This window comes from Bombus vancouverensis, chromosome 17 (genome assembly GCF_051014615.1).
Source record: "Bombus vancouverensis nearcticus chromosome 17, iyBomVanc1_principal, whole genome shotgun sequence".
NCBI lineage: Eukaryota > Metazoa > Arthropoda > Insecta > Hymenoptera > Apidae > Bombus > Bombus vancouverensis.
Window position 1 is genome coordinate 1,695,285 of NC_134927.1, and position 8,001 is coordinate 1,703,285.

Sequence of the window (8,001 nt, forward strand, 5' to 3'; positions counted from 1 at the left end):
ACTAGACATCATCGGCACCCACTTTTCCAAAATACATACGCAAAACGAACACATGGGCCGAGAACAACTAAACAGAATTATCATCGCCGAAACAAACAAACTCAAAAATGAAATGGAACAAGACAAAACAGTCTGCACATTCTCAAACGAAAACACCGCAGACAACCCCAAACAACCAGATCCAGAAATAAACTACTTCACAAATTACAATCAACTAAACACAATCTTCTCCAAACTAAACAACAAAAAATCCTCCGGCTTCGACGGCATCCCAAACATTTTACTCAAGCACCTACCGAACAAAATAAAATGGTACTACACAGTACTCTTCAACAATGCTCTAAACAACACATACTTCCCCAGAAAATGGAAAAAAGCCAAACTGATAGCTATAACAAAAGAGGATAAAGACGGCTCATCGCCCGCAAACCTACGACCCATAAGTCTCCTTCCCAACATAAGCAAAGTATTTGAAATAATCATAAACAACCCCCTAACCTCCTTCTGCACAAAATATAACATAATCCCAGAGAATCAATTCGGCTTCCGACACAAACACTCCACAATTCACGCAATAAACAAACTTACGTCGGACATCTGCTGGGCTCTGAACGCAAAACAACGAGTAGTCGCCTGCTGAATAGACCTCGAAAAAGCTTTCGACACAGTCTGGATTCCAGGTCTCATATACAAATTGATCAAGAGAAATTTTCCTAAATACCTGATTAAAATAGTCTGGGACATGATCACAAGCAGAACATTCGTAATGACTGAAGGTTCACACTCATCAAGCAAAGAATTCTCCATAAAAAACGGTCTACAACAAGGTACAGTAAATTCCCCGTTACTTTTCAGTATTTACAACAGCGACTTACTAAACCTCTTTGATCTCAATACATCCACCCATAAACGCTCCATAGCCTTCGCAGACGACCTAATCATATACGTAACAGGCCGCGAAACCAAAACTATAAAAACGGAACTCCGAGAACTCTTTGAGAAAATAAACGACTATTACCACGCATGGAAACTAAAAATCAACATAAGTAAATGCGAAACCATACTGTTTAGACCCAAGTCAAGTGAAATCGGCCCAATAGAAAGAGAACACTGCAAAAAATTTCAACTAAGAGAAAAAACAGACAAAGGGGCTCTCTCTCACACCACACAAAAATTGCGTAAAATACCTAGGAGTAAACATAGACTATAAATTAAACTACAAGCAGCACACCGAAATTCAACTTACTAAGGCCAATAAAGCATTCTGGAAAATAAAAAAAACTATTCTACTCCAAACATCTCGACAGCAAAGTAAAAATTCTATGCTATCAAGCACTCATCAGACCGATCATAACCTACGGCTGCCCAATCTGGTACAACATATCAGCCTCCCAAGTGGAAAAAATTCGCATATTCGAAAGAAAATGCATCAGAGCCTGATTGAGTACTTACAGATTCCAAAATGAGAAATGAGATTAGCACTCACGAGCGACATCAGGACGACGGATCAATTACGAAGCGAAATGAAACCTTTTTTTTACTAGGAGAAGCCGATGTCTCCGTCAGGGAAGCCACCATCGAGCCCCGAAAATAAATGAAGCGGGTCACCAGCCTGCCGGAGCAAGTGCCGCCACTACCCTACAGGCAAACTTCTCACAATACGGTTTAACACAAAAACTGGACATGTAACACACTTCATCGACGCAGAAGCAGGAATCAACCTATTGAAAATGACAAAGTAGACTCTCAAACATTCAAAGCCGATGAACCTCGAATGTTCTCCATGGGACAAGACAAATATACCACTAACGAATTTATTAGATCTAAAATGTTTGCAAAGAACATAAATTTTTTATAGTACCGGAAGACTTTCCCCTAATGGAAGACGGAATAATAGGACTACCTTGTTTAGAGAAGTACCAATATGAAATTTCCAACGGTAGATTAAAACTTGATAATAAGATTTTATACTTTCAGAAACCAGAATCGATACAACCAGGCGAAAAGAGAGTTCGGACCATCTACCTAGAAGGCAAACCAACGCGAGTATGCTTCTTCAATTCTGGTGAGACAAATCATGAAATTTCTAACGACATTGATAACAGTAAAGGATTAGATCAAATTGCTAAACTTAAAACCATAGTGAGAACAAATCATATTAAACGCGAACTCCGCGAACCCATAGAGAAAATATTAATACATTACATTGACGCATTCAATTTAGAAACAGGCCTATTACGATGTAGTAATCTAACAAAACATACAATCACATTAAAACAAGATAAAATCATAAACACCAAACCATACAGACTCCCAGAGTGCCACAAAAACGAAATCTACGAAAAAAACGAAAAGTAAATAAAAACATTATAGAAGAATCAGACTCTCCGTTCAATTCACCAGTATAGGTTGTTCCCAAGAAATTAGATGCATCAGAAAAACAGAAGTGGAGAATAGTTATTGACTTCAGAAAACTAAACGAACTGACTGACCAAGACGCCTATGCATTACCCGACATAGAACATATATTAAGCCAACTAGGAGATTAGGATTACTAAACTGTATCAGTAACCTGAAACAACTCGCAAAACACTTGAAAACGTTAATACACACCCGAAGCAAATGATGTTTACTCAACATCATAGGTTCTGTATCGAAACGTCTATTCGGAACTCTCGACGATGATGTCACGTCGATTCGGGGTAATTTCACGTTCCGCACGCAAGGTGAGAAATTCGTACTTAAATTTTGATTGTTATTAGAAAATTTATTGAACACTGACAGAGTAACAATACAGAATGGTCAAACAGCACAGAAAAGAATGTTCTTACAACGACTCGAGAGGTACTTTTTTATATCAAGGACCCGGCTCCTGTGGAGGGGCTATCGCTGGATGCCGGTCACATAGGGTTTCTATTACTGCTTAGCCATCATTTTGCTGACCAAGGTATGTGAGGCATAACCATCCTTTCGTTGCGTTCTCATGACCACCGTGACATTCCCCCCTCCTTAGCTTCGCTTTACTCCGCTAAAGCGTAAGGCTCTGGTGGGGCTTCTAAGTTGAATGATCCCCTCATCTTCGTCTTCGGTGATATTTTGGAAGGTGACCGTCCTTGGTACTGTTGATGTTTGATCGATCCTGTTTACGCGAGCGGTAGGGCAGAGTATTTTGATACGTACATTTTTAGGAAATGATCGGCGTAGACATGCGAAAAGTTTACATTTGTACATTACATATATTGTTCCTAGTCCTAGGGCTATGATTCCTAATATTTGTAGTGTGGATATGCCATATTCCTTCAATGAATTTATGCGTCGCTCAAATTGCAGGGTACTGATTTGTGTTTGTAATGTGTCGAGGTTGGCTTTATATTGGTTAAAATTGTGAGTTACTTTTGGAGCTGTTTCTAATATTTTCTCTAATATTGGAACATCTGTTTCTTCGAAGCTGTATATGCTATTCTTAAATTTGGTTTCGTAAGAGATATTTTTATGTGATCCTCCTATTTTCATAATATTATGATCGTATGTGATTATGCACCCGGTTTTACTGCTAATTAAGCTTGGTTGTCTAATTTCCAGGATTTTATGTGTCTTACATAACACGTCGATTTGTACATCTTTCGCAGGAATAATAATATAATGGTTTTTCGTCTGCAAAGGTACGAACGTCAATTCTTCCAGCTTGAAGACAGCAGTCGGGCAAGTTTTGACCGTCTGTCGATTAGTAATTAATTCTGATCTGCATTCAGGTGAATTGATTCTATTGTGACTCGGTTGAGTTCTTTTACAAATGTGGATGATTGCCGTTCGTTTACAATATTTGTTTAAGTAGTGACTATCGACAAAGGTGTATTGTTCTGAGTCGGTTAGTATCAAATCAGTTTCTATTACAGGCGCAATGAATACAGAGTTTTGTTTGGAAGGTATCGGGTAAATTTTAGTTATTTTCCATTCATTGTTTTCCAAAAGCGGCACAGTTATTGTATATATAAGTTTGTTATCTCTTATCCATACCTTTAGTTTGCTTAGATCTAGAATTAGTTGAAAGTTTTGAACTGAAGGTTCGATATGGTTAGTCATAAAGTTTTGTCTCGTTATTTGGTCAAGTGTTTTTAAGAATTGTTCGGGTTCTATAACTTGTGGGTTTATGATTCCTTGTTTCCCTAACATAACAGTGTTAAAAATTTCGTCGATGTTTATATGGAGTTCTGATATGGTAGATTCGGTTTGAATTAATAGGGAGACTAATATTTCGTTTTTTTCATTGTGGTTTTCAATCTTGTGTATATCGTTGGCTAAGTTTTCAAGTTGATTTGTTTTGGTATTGTCTAGCACGCGTTTGATGAGTGCGGTTTGGTTACTAAGAATTGTTTTTATTTTATTGTTGGAATCAAATAATGTATCGATGTTCTTGTTAATGAGTTCTAAATCGTTTTCGTCGAGAGTTCCGAATAAAGTTTTGGATACTGAGCCTATGACATTGAGCAATCCGCGTTTGCTTTTATAACGCAATAATAATTTGAGTTGCCGAGTCAGATTTTGAAGATTTCTGTACTTAAATTTTAGGCTGCTTATTTCTGGTATGTAAGCGCAAGGTGGTTTACATTGACGGTCTATTAAATTTATTACGCGTTGTAATCTATTAACTTGGTCAATTGGATCGTTAAGGCCTACTATAAGGGTGATATCTATTTGTTCGTTGTACAGATAGCAATTGTCAATGTGTTCCAGGAATATGTTGGCGTAATTCAATGGTTTTACTTCTAGATCGCTTCTAATGTACTCGAGTGTTATGATGATCCATATTATGGTCTTCTTCCTGAAAGGTAGGGTTTTAGCCTGTTACCGTGGATTCTTTGCGTGTGACCGTTGGAATATTCGATAAGATAGGTGGGTGGATTGGATGAGAGGATTTCTGCAGGTCCTAGCCATTCGTGGTCTAGCTTGTTAGTTTTGTGATCGTTATGTACCCATACTTTATCTTTTACTCGGAATATCGTCTGTGTTTTAATAATTTTTCGCATTTGATCCCTCTGGTATCGCTTTTTGTTAGATTCGGTAACTCGTCTTGCTTTAGCTATATAGGCGTTGTGTCGATTTTTCCAGAGGTTAAACAATTGTTCTCTGGTTAGGCTAGGAGTGGTTGATATTGAGGATGGCATGTTAGCTTGTCGTCCAAATGTTAGTTCGAATGGGGTATGTCCGGTCGTCTCGTGTACTGAAGTATTATATCCCATGCATATTAATTTTAAGTTTTCATCCCAGTCGTTCTGTCGGTCGGTCGTACAAGTTCGAATAAGGTCCTTTACTACGGCATGCGTTCGTTCAAGGGATCCGTTAGATTGTGGATGGAAAGAAGTGGTTTTTATGTGTCGGATTTTGAAAGCCCTTTCAAATGTGTCCATCAATTTACATACGAAATTTCGTCCCATGTCCGTCAGAATACTTTTTGGTGCGGAAAATATGTACACATAGTGATCCAAAAGTTCGTTAATGATTGAGTTGGCTGTTTGGTCTTTTAAGGGTATGAGGATGAGATATTTGGTTAATTGATCTTGGATAGACAGGATAAACTGATTGCCCCGTTTGGTTTTGGTGAGAGGTCCGAATATGTCCATTGCGATTTTGTCATTAGGATTAAGGGGTGTGTCAGTTATCATAGGTTGTTCCTTGGCCCTGATACGATTTAGCTTTTCTCGTTGGCAGGTGTCGCAGTTTTGTATGAATTCTGTAACGTCTTGTTCTAGGTTTGTCCAGTGATGGTGCTCTTGTATTCGTTTCACGGTGCGGTGTATACCTAAGTGTCCTACTAATTCGTTATGATTTTCGCGTAGTATCGTTTGTTTTTGTTCGTTATCGTAGTCTACTGGCGGATCTTGTCCAAATATTAATTTAATTTGAGGGAATCTAGTTGTTAGAAACCTTAGCATGAGTTGAATATTTACCTTTTCTAACGTGCTGAAGCTATTGTCGTTTATTCCTATTTGTAAGCGTCCGGTTCGGTGTTTAATAAAGTGTTTGGTTAATTGACGCAACCAATGCTGTTCGTTAAAGTCTCCCAGTTCGGTCTTTGTAATTTGTTTAAAGTGTGGTCGGTTAGGTTTTTGAGTTATCGGAGCTGGGGTGATATTGATTTTCCAGTCTATATACTCGTCATAATAGTCCGGGTTTTCTACATTGGGTTGGATTTCTTCATTAGTGATAGGATACAATCGGGATAGAGCATCTGCAGCTGTATTTTCTTTTCCTTTTTTGTATTCGATTTCATAATCGTACTCCTCGAGTCTCAAACGCCATCGCATGAGTCTCGATGAGGGGTCTTTAACATTCTTTAACCATTTCAAGGCTTGATGATCGCTTTGAATTTTCAATTTTCTACCAAGTAGGTATTGTCTTAGTCTTTTGATTGACCATACTATTGCTAATAACTCTTTCTCGGTTGTGGAATAATTCTTTTCAGGAGGGTTCAAAGTTCGGGATATATAACAGCATGGATGTCCGTCTTGGGAGAGTATTGCTCCTAACCCTTCGTTACTTGCGTCTGTTGTTAATGTGAATGTTTTGTCAAAGTCTGGATATTGTAGTACAGGGGCTTCGCAGAGTTTTTGTTTTAGTGTGTCAAATGCAAGTTGTTGTCTATCGGTCCAGTAGAATGGAGTGTCCTTTTTTGTGAGATCTGTCAATGGTTTTGCGATTTTAGAAAAATTACGTATAAATTTTCTATAGTATCCAACGAGTCCTAAGAATGACTTTATGTGAGTCGCGGTCTTTGGTGTTTTAAAGTCTTTCACGGCTTGAATCTTTTTGGGATTAGGTTTTACTCCTTCCTTTGTTACTACGTGTCCTAAGTATTTTAATTCCGGTTTCAAAAATTCGCATTTGTCCGGTTGTATTTTTAATCCTAAATTTTGTAGTCTGTCTAGTATAATGGCTAGATTTCGGTTATGTTCTTGGATGGTGCTCCCGAATATTATAATGTCATCCAGGTATACGAAACAGTTATTTCCTATTAACCCCCGTAGCGCGGTATCCATCAAAATTGTAAACTCGGAAAACCTAAACCACCTAGAGAAATCATATAACGATGTATTAAAACAACAACAGCAGGCAAATATCGATAGATTTATGCTTAAAATGATTGTGAAACTCGATACCGCGATGCAAACTTTACACTTCCAATTAGATGAAGTACTTAACGTCATGATATTAGGCAAACAAGGAATAATTAGTCCACAAATACTTGACCCCAATGAATTCATAGAAAATTCAGTTAGACGAGATACTTAACGTCATAATATTAGGCAACACGGAATAATTAGCCCACAAATACTCGACCCCGATGAATTTATAGAAAACTACACCAAAGCGATAGACAACCAGATGTGCAACACCGCTATCTCTGCCAAAACCGAACAGTTTCAGTTTATACTCGACATCAGTGATATTAAAATCATAGTACCTTTAGTCTCTAACACGGAATGAAATATATTACAGGTATATCCTATTCCGAGTAAGAGAAATGGAGTATTTTTGGCTCCAGTAGTCCAGCATCAAATATATTTAACTTCTGGACTTTCATTTATGAACACTGATATCGAATATATCGACAAACTTTGTAAGAATCGAGCCGGAACCACTATATGCAAACAAACACCACCAATCCATGACAGCGAAATAATAAACTTCAAACCCCCTATCGAACATTGTCAAATAACTGTGTTTAAGATTGAAGACATTAGCTTTATATCGCTCAGAACTGGCAACAGCTACATCGCAATACCGGCAAACCCGATAGAAATGGGCACAATTTGCCAAACGAAACACACCTTGCAAAAACTTGACAAGCCCTCGATCATAAGATCCAACACTTCCTGCGATATATTGTACAAAGATGAACACATGGGTATACTCGAGACAAAAAACGAAGTCAAATGCGAAATCAAAACTAAAACCCTAGCGCTCAAAACAAACGATAGCTTCACTAATCTGTTAGACAAA